We start from the raw sequence: 22,541 nt of genomic DNA on the forward strand, positions 1-22,541 counted from the left end.
CTATTATCCATTTGTTATATTAGGAGTATTTCCCCCTATAAACCACCCTATTATTACCACCTTGTGTTAGTATCATACATTTGCTATAATTCATGAAAAAACATTCTTATACTTGTACTATTAACTATATAGTAGATCTCTCAGGTCATTCTAGCTTATCTATGCCTTTGGGCTGTCTTATAAATTTTTATGTTGCAGATAACTCCTGGCAATGCAAAGTAATGCACTACTGATGTGAAAATAAATTCCCTGTGGTAGAGGTTCAATTGACTTCCCTTTTCCCCATGGAAAAAGTCAGTTTTATGACAATTCATACACCATTGCAAATTTCTTTTACCACTACATCAGATCTGTGTTTCTCTGACTTCTCCCTTGAACCAGTTAACGTCTTCCAAGTTGCCCCATTAAAATCGAGTTAAATAAAATCTTTAACACATGAAAAGAAATGTGTAATTTTTGTTAAGTTTCCTTGTACAAATGAGAAATTAGAAGTGATAAATCTTCAAATGACTCACACTTCTATATTCTTCAAGTATAGCAGAAATGTCTCCAATTTCAACACACCTAATATTACTGTAAATATAGTAATATTCTTTGTGATAACTTTAGGTTAACTCTAATATCTTCTCAAGTTTAAGTTTCAAAATCTTCATAGTATTCTAGAGCATGTATCATCATATGCCTATTGCAATTTAATTGCTTATCTGGGTCTTTTGACTGCCAAGAGTTCTCCAGTGAGGAAGATTTTACCTCTGTAGGCTGCTTGATGCCCTCAAGACTTTGACAAAAGGATACATCCATTGAGGTTCAGCCCCATACCAGACACTTTGTCAAATCCCAAGGAGGAATAGAACTTCACTTAGGTAAGATGGCATCATTAACAAAAGCATCAAGCCAAACAGGGCATGGCAAATAAAAGGAATTTTTTTACTGAGGACTGGGATATGTAGGAGGAGGTAAGAAATCAACAGAGAAAGGCAGATTATGAAATGTTGACTTCCAGAATCCAACTATATGTCTACTGATTATTTTCAATATCTATTTTTCACAATATTTTAATATGCCAGAAACCTACAGCTAAAGTAATAGAATGTGTTCTGTAATAGAAAACTGATCTTCAAATCATTTCGTGGGTATATGAACACTGTAAGATTTTTCTTTTCTTATTTTATGTATAGAGAGATTTATTTCAAGGAATTGACTGATGCAATTATGGGGGTGGGCAAGTCTGAAGGCTGTAAGGCAGGCCTCTGAAAGCCCTCAGGCAGGAGCTGATACTGCAGTATTAAGACAAACTTTCTTTATCCCCAGGGAAACTTCAATTTTGCTCTAAAGGCCTTCTAATAGATTTTATGAGGCCTACCCACTATTGAGTATATTCTCCTGAGCTTAAAGACAATGGATTGCAGATATTAACCTATCTACAAATTACCTCCACAGCAACACCTAAATTAATTAGATTTGGTTGAATAACTGGGTACCTTAGCCTAGTCAAGTTGATAAATAAAGCTATCACACTTCTCCTATACATAAATGTTAAATAAGCTTCTTTTCTTTCCAGATATTGTATTACTCTATCTTTAAATACAGTTTGTTCTCAGAGTGTTTTTCAATCTAAATTTAATCTAAAAAATGATGAGTAAGACTTCACAGGATGTTCTGAATATCTGTGCACCTCAGCTGGACCTAATGCCATTTTACTGTTTTGCCTTGACTCATTGAACTTTGGCTCCTTAATTTCCCAAAGAGTCCAATAAAATTACCCTTCTTTTAAGTCCTCAGTGTTCCAATGACTTTATCCTCAGCAGTTTCTAAATTTCATAGTACTTATAGGAATAAACTTAGATTGAGTTGATCTGCATTATTATATACATAAAAGTTGAATTTTATGTCTTTATGTTTCCCATGCAGTTTGTTTAATTCTTTTTTTTTTTTTTTTCAGTTAGGGAAGTGCTTTTGTTACATCAGAAAATAACTACTGTCCAAGGAAGCATATATCAATTTGCAAATTGTGAAGGCATTTTAGTCACTGGAGTGTGAAGGTGGATGGAAGGAGGAAGCAATGATTGCTGGTTACAGTTGTGTTCAAACACAATTTTAATATTGAGAGTCACAGATGAAATACTTCAGTTAACTTACTGAACTTAACTCTACTGCTTAGGTTCAATACTAAAGATAGAGATGCCAAATGCTTGAATAGATTCTGTAGCTTTCATTATACCTGGAGCTATTCTCTAGATTCCCTGTTTAAAAAGTAGTGGTTTGACAAGAAAAAGAAATAAAAGGCATCCAAATTGGAAAGAAAGAATTAAAACTTTCACTATTCGCAGATGATATGACTGTATATCTAGAAAATCCAAAAAAATCTACAACAAAGCTGCTAGAGCTAATAAATTATTTCAGTAGAGTATCAGGATACAAGATCAATATGCAAAAATCAGTGATGTTTCTATAATGCACAATCTGAGGAGGAAGTCAGGAAAAAAATTCTATTTATAATAGCAACTAAAAGAATCAATTATTTAGGAATAAACTTAACCAAGGATGCAAAGCACTTATATTCATAAAACTATAATGCATTGCTAAAAGAAATCAAAAAAGACCTAAATAATTGGAAAAACATTCCATGCTCATGGATTGGAAGACTAAATATCATTAAGATGTCAGTTCTACCCAAATTGATATACAGATTCAGTGGAATCCCAATAAAATTCCACCAGCATTTTTTAAGCAAATGGAAAACGTAATTATCAGATATATCTGGAAGGATAAGAGACCCCAAATAGGAGGACTCACACTTTCAGACTTTAAATCATATTACCTAGTTACAGTGGTGAAAACATCATGATATTGGCATACAGATAGACAAATAGACCAATGGAACTGAATCAATGATTCAGAAACAGACCCTCACATCTATGGTCAAGTGATTTTTCACAAGCCTGTCAAGCCCTCCCAGTTGGGGCAGAACAGTTTACTCAACAAATGGTTTTGGGAGAACAGGATATCCATAGCCAAAAGAAAGAAAGAAGACCCCTACCTCACACCTTATACAAAAATTAACTCAAAATGGATCAAAGACCTAAATATAAAAGGAAGTACTGTAAAGCTCCTAGAAGAAAATGTAGGAAAACATCTTCAAGACCTGGTGGTAGGTGGTGGATTGTTAAACCTTACACCAAAAGCACAAGCAACAAAAGAAAACATGCATGAACGGGACCTCCTCAAACTTAAACATTTCTGTGATTCAAAGGACTTCATTAAGAAGGTGAAAAGGCAGCCCAGTTGATGGGAGAAAATATTTGGAAACCACTTACTGATAAGGGTTTGATTTCCATTCTATATAAAGAGATCACACAACAATAAAGGAGCAAGCAATCCAATTAAAAAACGGGCAAAAGATTTAAATAGACATTTCTCCAAAGAGGAAATACAAATGGCCAAAAAGCACATGAAAAAATGTTCTATATCACTAGCTATTAAGGAAATGCAAATTAAAACAATGAGATATCATCTAACACCACATAGAATGGCCATTATTAAAAAAAAACAGAGAACAATAAATGCTGGAGAGGGTGTGGAGAAGCAGGAACACTCCTTCACTGTTTGTGGTAGTGTAAAATGGTTCAGCCTCTGTGGAATACAGTTTGGCAGTTCTTCAGGAAGCTAAATATAGAACTGTCATATGATCTAGCAATTCCTCTACTAGGAATATATCCAGAAGAACTAAAAACTATGACACAGATATTTGCACACCAATGTTCATAGCGGTGTTGTTCACAATTGCCAAAAGATGGAAACAACCCAAGTGTCCATTCCACCAATGAATGGACAAACAAAATGTGGTATATACGTATGATGCAATACTATGCTGCAATAAGAAGAAATGAAATTGGGACATATGTGATAACATGGATGAGTCTTGAAGACATTATACTAAGTGAAGTAAGCCAGACAAAAAGGACAAATATTGCATGTCTCATTAATATAAACTAAATACAAATAATAAACACATGGAATTAGAACCTAGACTATAGGTTGTAAGGAGATAAGAGGACGATTGAGAAGAACTATGGATGCTTATTGTACATAGAAGTTTTAATTAACTTGACTGTAAAGTGTGGAGATGGATAGAGTTGATAGTAACACATTATAGTGAGTAGCAACTGGTTTATAAATGGGATTGTGACTGAAAAAGATAGTCTGGGGAAGTAAATGTCAATAGAAAGAAAGCTGAAGAATAATCTAGGCACTGAATAACACAGTGAACCCAGAAGCAGTTGAGAACTGTGGTATACAGAATAGTAACTCTCTTGGATGCAATGGTTGTCCTCCTTTGCAATGGTTGTCCTCCTTTTTATGTAGAGAAGCTTTTTTATCCCTATTTTTCTCAAATCTGAAATGTTCCCCATGCTCTTTTCCATCTGTTCAGGGCCTTTCTCCTTATCTCCAGACTATTATATTCCTCAGCCAGCTACACAAAAATTATAGAAATAACTACATACATATGTATTTGCATCTCCAAGTTATTACTGTTTAGTGTGTTTATTTCTCACGGGTACATATTTTCATATGAGCCTTATTGTATTATAGGATACATTTAAAGAAAATGTCTTGTGGCCATTAAGATTCATATTTATATATTTTTTTTGTTTATTTGTTTGTTTTTGTGGACATCATTTACTAGAAAATTCCTCTTGGGGTTTTAAAAGAAAGTTATCACCTGATTCTCTCCAGAACTGAATTAACTAGGGGTACAGAAAGAAAGGTCCATAGACACATTCTGTGTAGTTGCATAGTTTAGGAAAGCCTAGAAAAGAGACTGAACTGGAAAGAGTAATGGCCTTCTACTGGGCTTTACTGCATATTGTTTCTTACCAATCTATTCTGCAATTTTTCTGATGTATCATCCAAGAATAAGTCACTTCACAACTCAAAACCCTTTCTGATTTCCTGTCTACCACATAAAGTACAATATGAACATTAAAGTTCTCTATAAATTGGCCAAAAGCCAACTTTGAGTTTTAAACCATAAACTACTTTTTATGTAGTTAAGAGTTTGACTACATTACCCACCAGAGCTGACATTTAATTGCTCATTTAATTCTCTATGCCCAGAATGTCCATTCTGCCACATCTTACCTCCATCTATTAAAATAACAGCTTACCTTCAATATTCGTATCACATCTTAGCCTTCTATGATCTCTCTTGTCTTCCTCATTCAAGGAATTAAGAGGGGCACCTGGATACCTGGGATGATCTGTTTGTGATCTGGATATCAGATGTATGTGCATGTGCTCACTTTGTGAAAACTCCAACACCCACATTTAAGATGCCTGCACTTTTCTGTATGTATGCTACATTTAAATAAATAAATAAATTGACCCAGATTCAGACATTCAAATGTTCATATCACTGAGTGTTAAAGAATTTCTGGGGGGGTAGGAGGTATGTGGGAACCTCTTATAATTTTTTATATAACATTTTAAAAAAACAAAGAGGAAAAAAAAGAATTTCTGATGTGATGAAGCATTGTACCTCATACTCTCATGGATATACTTCAGTATATTACTTAAAAGGCTAACGATGACATTTGAGAGAAAATAAATGCATCATTAATTTATGTAGTAAAACTTCTAAATACTACAAAGTCTTCTTTCATCATCAAATGAACATAATTTCACTCTTTTGTGAAGTGGCATATAATTATATCCTTTATGACACTTTTTTATGCCTTTTAAAATAATATGTATGTACATTTTTTAATCTATGAAAGCCACCAGGTTGGAACTCATAGACAATTATCCTAGTGTGCTTTGACCATGGTGGAATATCTATCGACCTGTTCTGGAGAAATGTATGATGAATTAATAAATAGTCATTGGAGCCAAGGCATTGAAAAACAATTTTATATTATGGATAGCTTTTTAGTAATACACTTATTTTAGGATACATTAAAAAAAATTCAGCAGATAGTACAGAGTGTTCCATTATATAACATGTTCCTACTATTTTTAACATCACAGTAGTAAGGTATATTTGGCACAATTAGTGGACCAATAATTATACATTACTATTAACTTAAACCCACACTTGTAGCAGTTTGGCATTGTTTATGAATTCCAAAAATAGATATTGGATTATGTTTATAAACTAGTCTGTTCCTCTGGACATGTTAGATTGTACTAACTTCAGAGTTTTCACTTTTACTTGATTAAATTATGATGAGGGTTTTGATTGGGCCATGTCAGTAGGATGTTGACACCAAAGGCACAGGGACTCATAGAGAAGACTACATGGCAGAGGCCCTGGAAAGAGAAAGAGTCTGATAAGTCTACAACTGACCTGGTAGAGAACAGAGCAGCTGAGCCCAGAGAGAAATAAGCCTGGGGAGAGAGATAAGACTTATCCCAGCCTTCAGCTGATATTGGTAGAAGCTGGGACCACTGAACCTTAAGAGGAAGAGGAAGGCTGAACCCTTGCAGGCGTTGGCAGCCATCTTGCTCCAACATGTGGCAACACACTTCGGTGAGGGAAGTAACTTATGCTTTATGGCCTCATAACTGTAAGCTTCTACATCAAATAAATACCCTTTATAAAAGCCAACAGATTTCTGGTATTTTGCATCAGCACCCCTTTGGCTGACTAATACAATACTTTACTCATATTTCTTTAAATTTTCCCTAATGTCCTTCTCATGGTCCTGAATCCTATCCAGGATACCACATTACATTTAGTCATCATGTCTAGTTGGGCTCCCCTTGGTTGTGACAGTTTCTCAAACTTTTCTTACTTCCAATGACCTTGACAGTTTTGAGGAGTTGTAGTCAGATATTTTGTAAAATGTCTCTTATTTGGAATTTGCCTAATGTTTTCTTATTATTATGCCGGGGTTATGGGTTTTCAAAGGGAAGACCACATAGGAAAAGTGCCATTCTAATCATATTATACCAAGAGTACATCTGTTAATGGGCTTATAGTCATCTGTATATCTTTTTTGCAAGGTGTCTGTTAGATCTTTTGCCTTTTTCTAAATGGGGTTGTTTCTTTTCTTATTTTTGTTGAGTTCTTTGTATATTAGCCTATGATCCATGTTGAATTAATATTTGTGTAAGTCATAAGGTCTATAACTAAGTTTTTGCATATGAATGTCCAATTGCTCCAGCACCAATTTTTCAAAAGACTACCCTTTCTCTTTTGAATTTATTTGCTCGTTTGTCAAGATCAGTTGACTATTTATATGAGTCATTTATCTTTGGTGTTGCTCTTCTTCAGTATTGTTGGCTATTTTTTTGCAGTTCCATATAAATTTTAGAATCAGTTTGTCAAAATCTACAAAGAAGATTGCTGGCATTTTGATTAGGATTGGCTTGACTCTATGGATTAAGTTGGAGATTATTAGCATCTTAAAAATACTGAGTTCATACAAATTCTATACATATTTTATTAGATTTCCTTTTATTGGTGAAATATTTATGCCTAAATTATGCACTCTTATATGAGTGGAGAAAGAGGACTTCTCTGCCTAGTTCCCTATCTTAATGGGAAAGTGTCTAGTCCCTCAACATTAATTATAATTTCAAGAATAGATTTTTTTAGTAGGTTTTCCTTATCAACTTGAAGAAGTTACAGCTATTCGTAGTTTGCTGAAAGTTTTTACTATGAATGGGTGTTAGATTTTGCCAAGTGCTTTTATTGTCAATTGACATAATTATATTATTTTATTCTTTAACCTGTTGATATGGTGGATTTCTTGGATTGACTTCCTAATGCTCAGGCTGTGATCAGTTCACAATAGGTCTGCACAAAGGGAAGGTGGCGTATAACTTAAAAAAATAAATGACAGAGAGAGAGTCATGAGAGGAGCTAGAGATGGGACCAGGGGACTCACAGCTTCTGGAACTGAACCCTACTTTCCACATTGTCTTTATTTGGAAGCTAATGAACAGCTGTTTGCTATCAGAACTGCAACATCATCTACAATAACAGGAAGAACTACAACATCTACAATAACAGGAAGTAACTGCAACATTTTCAATAACAGGAAGCAAATGCAACATCTACAATAACAGGAAGAAACTGCAACATCTACAATAAGGTAACATTTACAATAACAGGAAGCAACAAATAGGTAAGCCAGTTTCCTACAACAGCTAAGCAAGTTTTGCATAGAGGAATAAATTACATTTAGTCATGGTATGTAATGTACTTAAGTTGTTCATCTTAATCTGATTTTGGTATTACACTAATCTTGGCCTGATAGAATGAGGTAGAGGTTACTCTTTTTTCTTGAAAATATTATGGGAAAAAAGGTATTAAATATTCAAAAAATGTTAGAATTAATGAGTGAAAACATTGGGCATAGTGATTTCTGTTTTGGAAGGTTATTGGTTTTTTATTTAATTTCAAACAATAAATCCAGTTATATATATTTTCTTTGTGTGAGTTTTGATCATTTGTTGCTTTTAACAACTTGGTCCTTTTTTTTTTAATTATCAAATTTTTAGGCATACAGTTGTCCACAGTATTCCTTAATTAACCTTTAAATGTTTATGGGATTGGTAATTATGACCCACCTTTCATATCTAATATTAGTAATTTGTGTCATCCCCCTTTGTTATTATTTAGCCTGGCTAAAAGTTTATCAATTTAGTTGATCTCTTCAAAGAGCCAATTTTTGGTTTTCTTCTTTTTATATTATTTCCTTGTTTTAGTTTCGTTGATTTCTGCTCTGATTTTTATTATGTTATTTCTTCTGCTTTTTGATGCTTGTTTTGCTCTTCTTTCTCTAGTTTTCTATGGTGAAAATATAGGTTATTTAAGATCTTCCATTTTTTTCTAAGTTGTGCCTTTAATGCTATACATTTCCCTGTAAACAGTGCTTTTGCTGCAACCTCCAAATATTGGTGTTTTGTTTTCATTTTTATTTAAAAATATTTTTAACTTTCACTTGACTCATGCTAGTCCACACTCAGCCTCCAGCAATTCATCTAAATTATCATTCAAATACTCCTTGTCTCCAGTGGCTTTAGCTCCAAGTAAGCAGATCTCTATTCTGTCTCTTTAGACATAGTTTAATCCAGAATTTTGGATAATGTTTTTCCCTGTGACCTCAGCTCAGTTCTCTGATTGGTCCAAAAATAATAATTGATTTTCATTTTGTCTGGCTGTTTGCCTTTGCTGAGGTGTTTTTTGTCTGTTTGTTTTTGATGTGAAGTTGATGAAGTTGGCAAAAGTGAACATATATACACACACATATATTGAACCTGACTGATACAGAATCTGATACTTGGAAATAGGGTGGTGCCATAATGAGTACCTAAGTAGATGAATTATATTATGATCAGGGCATTGAATGGAGGCTGGAAAAATATTGAGGAAATGGTAGAGAAAGGCTAAATAGCTCTGAATAGACCATTATTAGAAATCTGAATTTGGAGCATGCTTCTGGTGATGGCTTAGATGGAAATGAGGACTATGTTATTGGAAACTGGAGAAAGGGATTCTTGTTATGTGGTGGCAGAAAGCTTAGAAAAAAAAGTCCGCAGTTTTGTGCAAAGCAAAACTGGTAAGTAATGAGCCTGCATATATAGATAAGGGGATACCCAAGGAAAGATTTGAAAGCTATCTGGGTCCTTCTTGCTTCTTATAGTAAAATGAAAGAGGCAAATTGAAAGTAAAACTGTTAAAGTAACCAAGACTGGATGATTTTTAAAATGCTCACTCTATCCAACTGCAAAGGATACTATAAATCAGAAATAACTTTTGAAAGTGTGGTATAGAGAAAAGTGGAGTGTGTGAATGTATATATATATATTTTTGCTAAACTATCAGTAGGATCAAAGGGTCTCAGTATTCACTCACACAAAATGTCTTTTCAAGAGATTAAGGATATGCTTGTTAGATCTCCTCAAAAATGAAAGGCTTCTAGGAAGTCAAAGCATGTTGTTCCTTAGCCACCTGAGCAGGGGACAAAATAGAGAAGTGATAATCTTGAAAGATTTGTGCGTGTGTTTTTTGTCTAAGAGAGTTAATTTGAGTGAAATGCAGCCAATGCCTACAATACTCTCAAGAAATTATTATCCACAGGAAGACTGTTAGTTTGGACTGAAAAGGACAGAGAGTATAAAAAAACTTCTCCTGTCAGGAAGGAGAATGGTAAAACTACCAGCCACAAATATGTGCTACCTTTCATGAAAAAGTATGATAATTCAAGGTAGAACCCCAGAACCCAGAGGGCATAGCCTGGAGCAGTAGAGACTCCCAACATTTGTTCTGCTGGATTTCAGAATTGCAACAGCACAGCAACCTCTCTTGAAGTTCCATTTCACCCCCTTTGGAGCCAGAATGCTTGCGGCTGTTCCCTAGGTCTGTTCCCACATATACATATTTAGTATGTTAAGGGCAAATAAGTTGCCCCTTTAGTTTCTTAGGTCAGCAAATGGTGCTCACTTGTACCCCAGAAGGTGTGCTTAATGGATTACACTCAGGGGACTCAAGCTCGCATGAGCTTGGTTTAGATAATGACATTTTGGACTTTGAGCTGATGCTGGAACTGTATTAGCTTTTTGAGGATCTTTGGGCTATGTGAATATATTTTGCATGGGGGAGGTACATAAATCATTGGGGGTCGGATGGTAAAGTATGGTAGGCAGAATTCTAAGATGACATCCCCCCCGCCCATCATGCCACTGTATGTTCCCTTTCCCTTTCAACACAAGTGGAGCCTGTGGCTTGCCTCTAATGGATTAATAGAGCAAAGCTAATGGGATGTCATTTCCTTGACTAGCTCATGTTGCATACATCTCTGTCTTAGCTGACTGGAGAGAGATTCTCCTGCTGGCCTTGAAGCAATGAGCTACAATGTTGTGAAAGTCCATGTGGAAGGGCCACATGTTACCGCACTGGACCAGCCTCTAGGCATTTAGAGCAGCCCTAGGCTGACAGCCAGCAGGAAAACGGTAGCCTCAGTCCTACAGCTGAATCCTTCCAACAACCACGTGAGCTAGAGAAAACCCTGTGCTCCAGAAAGGGATGCAGCTCAGGCAACACCTTGAGTTCAGCCTGTGAATGCTAAACTTTTTAAAGTCACAATTACATCTCATATCACCTGATAGATTTCGATGTATATTACAATTAATTTTAGCTTCAATTTTCTCATCTGTGAAATTGAGGCAATATCACTCAATTTTTAGATATCTTTTAGAATAAGATACATGCTTATAAGTCATCTAGTATTGTATTTGGTCCACAGTGGATTTAATTAACATTAGTTTCTTTCCCTCCTTTAGAAGCAACTTTCCTGCCTCAAAATGGTGTGAGAACACTAGAGTTAAATAGAAAATAAGACACCATCACATATGGAGTCTGAAATGTCTACTGACTTCAAGGATACAAACAGAAAGCAAAAGCCCTAAAGTGGAGACATGGGCTAAGAATGTTATTTAAAAACATTTTTTTTTCCCCATTACAACTTGCAATCCCACCAGTCACTCACAGCATGCACCATTTCATGGGTAAAAACGTCTGCTTTTTATTCTGTTGTGGTATGACAGGAAAATAGAGGTAGGAGACTAACTTTGTTACAGCTTGATTGCAAGAGTCATAATTGCTAACCAAGTGGCTCCACGTTAATAACTAGAAACACCAAAGGGAAATATGACTGAAAACAAAATTTAACCATAAACCTTATCCCTAGTTTAGGAGAGAGGTTGTGTTCTTATAAAAAGAAGGCATTATTTTAAATATTGTTAAGTTAGTTACTTTAGGTCCTTGCTTAACATGTGGTTATTTGAAAAGTAGAACATAAGTTAAATATTTTTTAATAGAAATTGTCAAATAACTGTTATTTCATTTCATGTCATTTAGTCAATCTTAAGCAGTAGTTTATAGATTTGTACTACATATACTCTCTGGTTTGTCATTCAGTTTTACTGAATTTCTAAATTAAGGAAGGCTATGGTTTTAAAAATACCAGAATGAAAAAAAAGGTTGACTTATTCTGGTGATTTATTTACTAGGTAACTAGTAAATATGATCACTTCAGTAATTTCTATGCTAGTATTCCAAAGAATGTAACAATATTTTATCTTGGAACTTGTTTGAAAACATTGGAAGAACCAGAAAATTGCAAAATTAAGGTAGAATATGCAGTAGCACAGTGAAACATTGAACATATCAAAGCAATCTCATTTGTCAATTAGGAGAAGAGATTCTTTCTCTTCATAAGATAAATGTATTTACTCATCATAAATATTTCCCTATAATTGTAAGTTATCCTCTTTTAAACGGTGTTCCAGTAAATATTTGATTAAAAATAGTGTCAAAAGAGATATATATTAATTATGCACACAAGTAGAATCAGAGACAGCAGCTACTCGGTGGTGAAAAGGACCCTATAAGAATATTGCTGGATACAATTTCTGAATCTCCTTTCCTTTCCTATATCCTTGAAGGTTTGCCTGGGATTCACATGAGTCCAGAGCAAACTTGGAATCTGTGTCTCTCTAAGTTAGGGTGACCGAGCACAGCCTCGCTTCTTTAACAAGTTCTCAGGCTTAGGTTCTACCCTGCCAGGTACTGCTGGCCCTGGAGACCCTTTACTCTTATTCTGTTATCTATTAGCTTCAATTTTTCTTTACAATTCTCTAACTCTTTTCCCTTGAGAGGAACTTACACTTTCACCTAAGAGGCAGAAATCAACTTGAGAAAATATTCTGCCCAGCTGCAGGAATAACTCTGGACAGCAATGTAGCCATGAAATTGAAAATGAAGTTGTAACTGATTGTACCTGAGAGAGACGGCCAATGACTTTTTTCTCTTAAGGGGAGAATCTGAGTTTAACAAATTCATTTGTTATAAACGTGCCCTAGAAGGCTCAGGAGACTGACTAATTTATGTTGTATTGACTGGCTTTGTGAAATATAAAAATAAGTTCAAAATTATACTAATTGCAAATTAGAACTAGAAACCCTCATTCTAACTAATTCTAACAGAGACTTTCATGGACATTTTATTCATTCCCCATTTACATATCTAAATAAAATGTAAAAGACAAATCACAAATTTTGAAGAAATGAAGAAATTCAGAACAAAACATAATAATTTAGGGAAGCATTGATGATAAATTTTGGAATAGAAATAGCTTATTTTGTTTATAAGGAACAGACAATTTTATGAGACTGAGGTTGTTTAGAAAATCCCTGCTTTTATTTAGTAATTAAAGACAAATGTAATCATACAGAATCATTTAATCTTATATTTGACAATAATGCTTTCTAATTTTTATTAATTTAATATAAATGATTCAATATAGCCTCTATATCTTAGAAGCTCTCTAAAATAATGACTGCTGCATTTGGCTTATTTAACAAGTATAAGGGAGTTGCCAATTGCTATGCCAAGTGAATCTGTAATATTGCAAATTACTGAGTTGTTTCTAAAACTGAAGTATAGGCCTGTAGAAGTCAAGCACAGGAATTTAACAACATGAATTGAAATCAACTGGAAAATCCTGCCAAATAAACAGTTCAATAAGAGAGATACATATCTTGACTACTTCCATACAAAAGATATTTGTAAAAATCTTTCTTCCTGTTCATGAGGAATGAAAGTTTTTAAATTCTGATTTAATTTCCAGCTTCAATTATATTCAAAACAAAATTTGAAATTCAACTGACAACCTCTTACTGCAGACACTCTCTTAAAATTAATATTATTCTATTATTTGGAACAAAAAAACACTGCAACCCATATTCCAGCCACTATCACATCTGTAATGTGCAGGTGCTGATTAGATTTCTGATGGTTCTATTTTTGAAGAAGCCATCTTAAGAATTTTTAATATTGTAATATCCCTGAGTTCTATCTTGCCACTTAATGGCTTAAAGTAATATCTAATAGGCTTTTTCAACATTTTTCTAAAACACAGTAAGCATTCCGTCAAAATGCACTGAAAGAATGAGTGAATATCTGCTTAGATATCAGTAGAGGTGATTCATACTCATGCCAACTGTATACAAATATGCTATCAGAAAGATTTGATTCTAAAATAAAACTTATTTAAAGATGCAGAGCAGATCCTAGAATTGCCATTCAGGTAAAATCTTGTGTTTCTATGTGCTTCACATAGAAAAGATAAAGGGATAAAGAACACCTGGAATCCGTGAATCTCTAAGGAGGGTATTAAATGGTTTAAAGATGGTCTGGAAGCCACAGAATTGAAATAATATCCAAAATATTAGGAGCATATTCATACACTAAAATATAGTTTTATCTATGGAACAGATGCAAGAACCATTGGAAAAATCATTAGGAACCACTGTTCCATGAAAAATGCCTCACTTCTTCACTCTGTAATAGTTCTTTTATAAATATCAGAGATTGTTTTTCGTTGAAGGGGAACATGTGCAATAGTGTATAGAAAATGAAACAGAAGAGGTTGAAAATGAGATGTGTATTTTACCAAATGTTAATTCTTTCCTTTGAAAACCAATCTTAAAAAAAAAGACTGTTTATAAAATATGGATTTAATTGTTTTCTCAAAACATTTACTTTGATATCCCAGAATCATGACATTGGAAAATTTTTAACAGACTGAAAATGACATGATAGAACCAGTAAGCAAACATTCCAAGAGCTGTTTTTAGCATTTTCACATGACATTTGCCACTGGTCTGAAATCCAAAGTAACTATGGTTTTGGGCTTCTTTTTATTTCTGGAAATATCCAGTATATTTGCTCCCAAAAATGTTCTTGACACATGATCAAAAGAAAGCCCACACTAATAATCTAGACAAATTATTTTACTGCTATGCACTGATGTCTGATAAAAGAAAAATGCTATAATTAACAGTGGTGTTTGAAAAATAATTTTACTTCAGAAATGACTTAAATAAGAAAAATTATCTTACAATATGCCAAAATGTTCATTGAGATGATTACTTGCCTGCATAATGTAAACAAGTTAAATAATCCACACTATTTTCAAACCATACTTTGAATCCTCAGAATCATGCCACATGTTCAATATATCATCATTTCCCAGAATTTCAATGCTCTATTTCCTTTTTGTAGTTCTTTATAATTTATAGTCTTAAAAATTTATTTGATTCTTATAATAAAACACACCCCTTTCCCATTTTATTGGTCAGTAAAACAAGACTCAGAATATTTGTTTCTATTGTCAAGAAGTGGTGAAAATAATAATAAAAATTAGACTTTCCCAGCGTTTTAAAGTTAAACAACATAGGATATTAGTTTGGGTTTTTGACTGTTTATAAAATATGATTATCAATGACTCTCATATCAATGAAAGCATTCTCAATACTAGGGATACCAAATTCATACATATTTAATCTTATTTTCTTTGATTAGTGATTGGGCCAGAAGGCTTTTATAACTCTTAAAGCTACAGAGGCATAAAGAGTAGTCTGACTTGTGTCATTTCTTGAAAATATTTTGTTTACATGATTTAAAGGGAAAGACTTGTGGCATATTCCTTTATCCTCTCCTATCCTTCGTTTTTCCCACTTGTCTTGCTTGAGAGGCAAAAGTAATGTCCCAGACAAAGCAATCTTTTTATGATCATAAGAAAACAGGTGTGGGTATGAAAGCCAATACATAAACGTTATTGAAGGAAAAATATGAAAATTGTTTGTACAAATGCAGTATTGCTTAGCACAACCCCTACCTTTTAAGCTGCCAGTAGGTATTTTGAGTGTTTAGTTTTTTTCAGGTGAAATCTATCATAACTGATATACAAGTATATACAGGTGTTTTTGTTTTTTTAAGTTGGGAAGTTTTCTAAAATCCTGGGTTCAGGAATATTTACCAAAGGATTACCTTTAAGTATTACCTATACTAGGAAAAAAATGTCCTCTATCTCTATTCTCCTAATATTTTCCAGTTATTTGGGTGCATACGAGTCTGAAAATTCTCAAGAAGCTGTGGATTCCACAGTGATAAATCATAGACCTTACATTGAAAACCCTAAAATCTAGTGATGGAAATTTATAAACTATTATTTTGTGCAAGGACAAATGCTATGTTTTGGTAATTTTTATTTCACCAAAAGACATGCCTCTGTCTTTCTGTTAAGGGAATTTAAGGAGCAGAACTCAGAAATAACACACATAAATTTAAATCCAGAATTATATCTTCAGTAAAGAACCCTAAATTACCAGGTATTGGAAGTAGAAGTTAGATGCTGCTATGAAATCACAATTCCATAGTATATTAATGTACTGAGAGTTACCCATATGCGTTTCTATCGATCAGGTCCTATCCATGCTATTCTAATAATAATAGTAATTAAAAGGATATTATAATATTTTTATCTATATAAATTTATGTAAACACAATGTTCTTCTTATTTTTCAGCAAAAACATTTAATAGGCTCAAGTTAGCAACCATGACAACATTCAAGGTTCAGAGTAGATAGGAACAGCCTGTCATATGCTTTCCAGCGGATTTCTTGATAGTTTCTAAACAAGACAAAAAAAGGAAACGTCTGATTTGCTATAACATATTTTCATATTAGATAGACTAAGGGTTGTGAACAGAATGAAAAAACTCAAGTTCCTCGCTCACAGATTTAATATATATTTAATGTAAGCTTAGGCTTCCTATTTGTTTGCATACTGTTATAGCTTAAACCTTATGAAATTGTTGTATTTATAGGTCAAAGCAAGCAAGTATAGGTCATCTGATACAGTTCTACTTAATATCTGACTAATTCTACAGTATTTGGCTATTTATATTATTCATAAACTCTTTTCTTTCTTTTTTTCCTTTTAACAAATATTCATTGAGTGTCCACTTAATGCTAGGTGCTCTTTGGAACTGGAAATTGAGCTGTGATTACAATAAATCCCTGCCTTGATTTTCAATATACTCTTCTCTTTTGTCAGAGTAATATGTTTCTGAGTCTTTTTTGATCTTTCATCTGCTGAGTCATTAGCAACTATTCTATAGTTATTCATGTGTTTGTACAAGTATTTCAATACTGTGTACAAACTTTATATTAGGTAAATATACATCCCATTCTCCAATCATACACACTTAGTTATGCAGAGGAACCCACAGAATCCATTCAATTGCCATAAAGATTTAAAGATCTGAATTAAGTTTAAAATAGTTAACATGTTTAATGTTTCTAATTATTATAAAACTCTAAGCTCAAAATAAATCTTAGTAGCAAAAGTACTCAGAAACCCTCAGATTTTTCCATAAAGCATTATCTTTATTCTGTTAAGATCATAATCTGCCCATTAATAGTTTGGTTTCAGCATAAACACTTGAAGTTTACTCTTTCCTTGGTCAAAGCAATCACATTAAAATCTAGATTATATATGTGTGTGTATACCTATTTATGTATTTATGTTTTGTAAGGGATATCATCAAGATCACTATTTTCAAATTAATTTTCCTACAACTCTACTTTGATTAGATTGTGGAAGGAAGTGAAAATAAAGGAATGGCTGCTGATTTTTCCTCTTTTCACAAGGCTGCATTTGCAGGAAGCATTTAAGCATACTAAATTTGTCTTATTATGTTAAATATGCTTTTGCTCATCTTTCATCATTTATTTTTCATGCATTTCTCAGTAAGGATAAATTGTGTTTGTAGAAATAACCCAAAGTCTCAATTACTAATTCAAGCATCCAAAATAATACTTTTTCAGTTATCCAATCTAAATAAATATTTTTAGAATTCCTTCATTTCCATAGCCCATACCTGATCCTGGCATCTCTCACATAGGAACATCTCATGTATTTCTATTTTCCATTGCAAGAATCTTATTTTAAAAAGTAAATTTTTCAATCACATATTACCAAACTTGCTATAATATATTTCCCTTCGAATTGTGGTTTATATTTTGTTTCTTCTGTCCTTCCTTCTTTATGTAGTTAAGTCCAAACTTCAATGGTATTCACACTCTGTATATCCTTTTGAGCCTTATGCTAAAATAATTTTTTATATACATATATATATAAAATAGTCTTTCATCTGAGCTCATATATTTCTTGATGCAAAAATCCATGCTGTATTTTTATTACTATCCTTTGTATTTATCAGTTAACCCTTGAAAACTCTAAGGACCATTGCAGTGGTGGAATACCTCCTTTTATTTTTTCCTACTCAAGCTAGTTTTGAGTATTGACGGATCAGATTAAAAGATCTCTACTGGAGCAGTTTGATATTATTTATGAATTCCAAAAAAGAGATAGTGATTATGTTTGTAAACTGGGTGTGATATCCCTATAATTGTATTAAGTTAAAAGGTTTTACATTTACCTGATTATGTTAAGATTAGGATTTTGATTCAACCGTGTCATTAGGGCACGCAGGGTTGAGTCCCTGCCCCCTTGGCGGGCTATATAAAAGGACAGAAGTAGATTCACAGAAAAAGACATGGCAGAGGAAAGAGCTTGGTTTTAATGCTGGAGCCCTGGGAAGAGAAGAACCATTTGCCTTACAGTTTACAGTTGACCCAGTGAAGAGAACATTGCAGCTGAGACCGCCCAGAAAGAAACAAGCCCTCCAGCCTACAACTGAGATCTGAAGAAGCTGGGCCCATGAAGCCTTAAATGAGAGAAGAAGGCTAAACACTCGCAGAGATCACCCACCATCTTACTTCACTATGTGGCAACAGACTTTGGGTGAGGAAGTAACCTTGAGTTCGACTCTTTAGGGCCTTGTAACTGTAGGCTTCTACTCCAAATAAATACCTTTTATAAAAGCCAACAGAGTTCTGGTACTTTGTATTAGCATCCCTTTGGCTAACTAACACATCTACTACCCCAAAATCCTTACCTTTTTATTTAATAATTATGTGCTTAGCACAATGGGAGAAATAACATCTAGAAGTTTAGGCTACCTTAAAGGAACAGGGACTGTCAGACTCATTCTACAACTGTCATTACCAAAAGAGAACTGATTAAGAAAATGAGTTATTAAAAATAATAATAAAGGAGATAGTAGACAAAGACAAGACATAGAAATGGCAGAGGAGAGAGGAAAGCAGTAATAACAATAAACAGAGGGAGGGATTATATATGTAATTTGAGATTACAGCCCAAAAAATGAAAAATGAAAGATAATCTGTATGTTAATAAAAAATTAAATTAAGATGTAAAGCCTCTTAGTATAGCACCTACCCAATAAAAAGTCTGAGAAATAAATGCTCACATAATTTTAATACTTATTTTAATAACTTAAATAATTTACTATTTTTAGTTAATATAAATCTTCAATAAAGGAATAAAAGGACATGAAGATTAGGTTAGTAAAAGAAGGTAATGATAATTAGATAAAGGGCCATTGAAATTTACATATTTCTCTCAAATATATTATTTCATTTTACTTGTATGAGATAGTCAAAAAGGAATGCTTTATGCATGTGAACTGTTTTAAATTAACATTTAATTTTTATCTATATAGAAATTACCCAAATATAGCTACATTTCATCAGTCAAGCATTTAATCTGATGAACCTTCCTTTCCAAAATAGTTTCAGTGAGAAAATAGCCTAAAACATTTCTAGAATACTTCTCAATGGGAGATTGTAAAAGGTCGTGGTTTAAGAGTAATGCCTTTGGAAATATAATGCCTTGATTCAAATCCCGGCTCCATATTCACTATCAGGGAACCTTGGGAAGTGTATCCTTTCAGTACCTAAATCTATTGAATTATACAATGTGAATAATAATATTATCTAAGATTAAATGAGATCCTGAAGTATTTCCTGACATATTGTAAGGGTTCAGTGAATGTTAAAATATTGTTTTTATTGGTGATATTATTTCCTCAGAAATAAAGTTAGGTTTGAACCCAGGAAATGGTACGGTCTGAAATTATTTCAGTCAATTGAATATTACTAACATGTGTTAAGCACTTGTTCTGTGGCAGGCATTGTTGTATTCTTTTTGAAGCAAATAGCACCTGTAATCTCTATGCATGGATATGAGCAGTGGATTTATGACCAGCTAGTTATCACATCCTTCAGACAGAGTAACAAATAAAAAAGTAAAAAGGCACCATTTTGAAGGCAGCACACATGGTAAAGGATGGAGTTCTTGGAGAGAAAAACAGGGGATTTGGAATGTTTATCAGAAAGGTGGCATGATTAGAAATTATAAAATTCATTTGATGGTCTTCATTAATTTTATTTCACAACACAGCACATTACACAATGATTTAGTGATAAAAAAATAAGAGACAAAGGGGAAAAAAAGACAAGTCAAGTTATTAGCCTTGAGGTCTGACTTACATCTATAGTTGGGCCTCTGCTTTTTCTTCTTTTAAGCTGATTCCATGTAGGAGTCAGTCATTCCCTCAGTAAAAATGGTCTAACTTAGTTTACTTAGGGTATGTTTCTACATTCCTTATAACCTAACTATTAATAATAAAATATAAACTTCAAGCAACTTATGTTAGATGTCAGGTTGTATTATATGTCTACTCGTCAGGTAGAAAATGATATTATGAAATATTTGAATATGAAGATGCAATCAGATAATGTGCAGCCAAAAGTGTAGAAAATATTTATGTAAATATTATGACTGTTAGAGTTTAAATAGATGTCAAATCAAACTGCATGACAAGAATAACAAAATGTGGGAAGGAGGTAATTGGAATTAAAGATTTACACAGTTCCAACATTGTCTAGGAAGGAATAAAAGTAGTAATTTAGATTAGATTCTAATAAGTTAAGAATGTGTCTTATAAACTCTAAGATAATTAATAAAAATAATAAAATAATTGTATAAGATAAATATTAAAAAATAAAATCATTTGATTAATCTAGAAGAAACTAAGAAAGGTGAGTGACAGACATGAAACACAGGAAGAATTGAAAGCAAATACTAGGATGGTAGATATTAATATGCTACAAATTACATTAAAAATAAATGGACTTAATACTCCAATTAAAAATAAAGGTTATCAAAATGAAAAAAAAACACTGGACCACACTAAAGCTAGGCACAAAGGAAAAAATCATACTCAAATTTAGATTAGGAAACAATATAAATTAGAAAATCAATCATATAAGTATCTGCCAGAAGAAAAGAAAATAATAGGATAATAATACAAAATTAAGGTGATAGAAGGCATTACAAAGTTATGATAAAATGAGAAAATAATAGAAGAGAAATAAAACATACAATTTGGAAAATCAACAAAGCTGAAAAACTGCTTCTTTGAATACAATAAACTGATAAGCTTCTGGCAAGCCTGAAAGAGAAAAAGAGATAAGGCATCATAAATACCAGGTATAAGAATGAGATAATTATGCCATTTTGTACAGCTATTAAAAAGTTAATAAGGGGATATTTTGAAGAACGTTATGCCAATACACTTGATGTTTTAGATGAAATTAAAAATTTTCTGTGAAATATAAAAAGCTAACCAAAATATTCACAGAAAGAAACAGAAAATCTGCAAAGAAATGGAATCAGTTTTGAACATTTAAAAGCGTTAATTTAAAATTTTCCTACAAAGAAATCTTCAAAATCAGATGGCTTTTTTGGTGAAATTTTCCCATCATTAAGGAAGAAATAACAGCAAATTACATAAACATTTCCAGGGAACAGAAAAAGAAGAAATGAGCTCCCATTCATTCACCCCATAATCATGACTCAAAACTTGAAAAGAACAACGTAAGAAAAGCCTCTTATAGGCCACTCTCTCATAGATGTAATCTTAGATTCAAGTGCTCTAAACAAGTATTAGCCAAATAGCAGAAACATATTTGAAGAAATAAGGGCGAGAAACATTTCATATTTAATAAAATACATCTAATGACAGATTCTAGAAGCTCAGAGTAGCCCAAGGAGGGTAAATAGGAAGGAAGCTATACCTAGGTTCGTCAGAGTCAAACTGCTAAAAATCAAAGTTTAGCAGAAAACCTTGAAAGCAGCCAGAAAAAAGAAAAGGACACATTGCCATGGGGAGCAATATCTGCTTCCACCTGAAAGAAAACAACCGTCAACCCAGGAGTCTGTACCCAGTGAAAACAGCCTCCAAACATGAATGTAAAATAAAAACTTTTTCTGATAAAAGCAAACTAAGATTCATTGTGAATGTAATGAATAGCATTGAAATACATACTTGGACATGATTAAAAGTGGAAATTTTAGGTTTTATATATGTTGCTGGTAAAGAAATTTTGAAAATAGAGGACTGTACAACACAATGAATGCTAACATAAACAATGGACTAATGTTCTTTCTTGAACCTTAACAAATATATCACCCTAATGCAAGGTGTTAATAATAGGATGATATATAGGAACTCTGTATCATATGCACTTTATGATGACTTTTCTGTAAACATATAACTACTTTAAATAAAAAGTCATTTAAGACAATTTGTCCCTAATAGATGTGTACTACATGAAAAGTAACAGAAATTTTTCATACTGATGAGAAATAAATTTCAGATGAAAATTTAGTCCTTCAAGAAAGAATGAAGAACATTGAATATGGTGACTATCTAAGTATATTAAAGACTATTTTCCACTTAATTTCTTTTTAA

Source organism: Dasypus novemcinctus, chromosome 14 (genome assembly GCF_030445035.2).
Source record: "Dasypus novemcinctus isolate mDasNov1 chromosome 14, mDasNov1.1.hap2, whole genome shotgun sequence".
Classification (NCBI taxonomy): domain Eukaryota; kingdom Metazoa; phylum Chordata; class Mammalia; order Cingulata; family Dasypodidae; genus Dasypus; species Dasypus novemcinctus.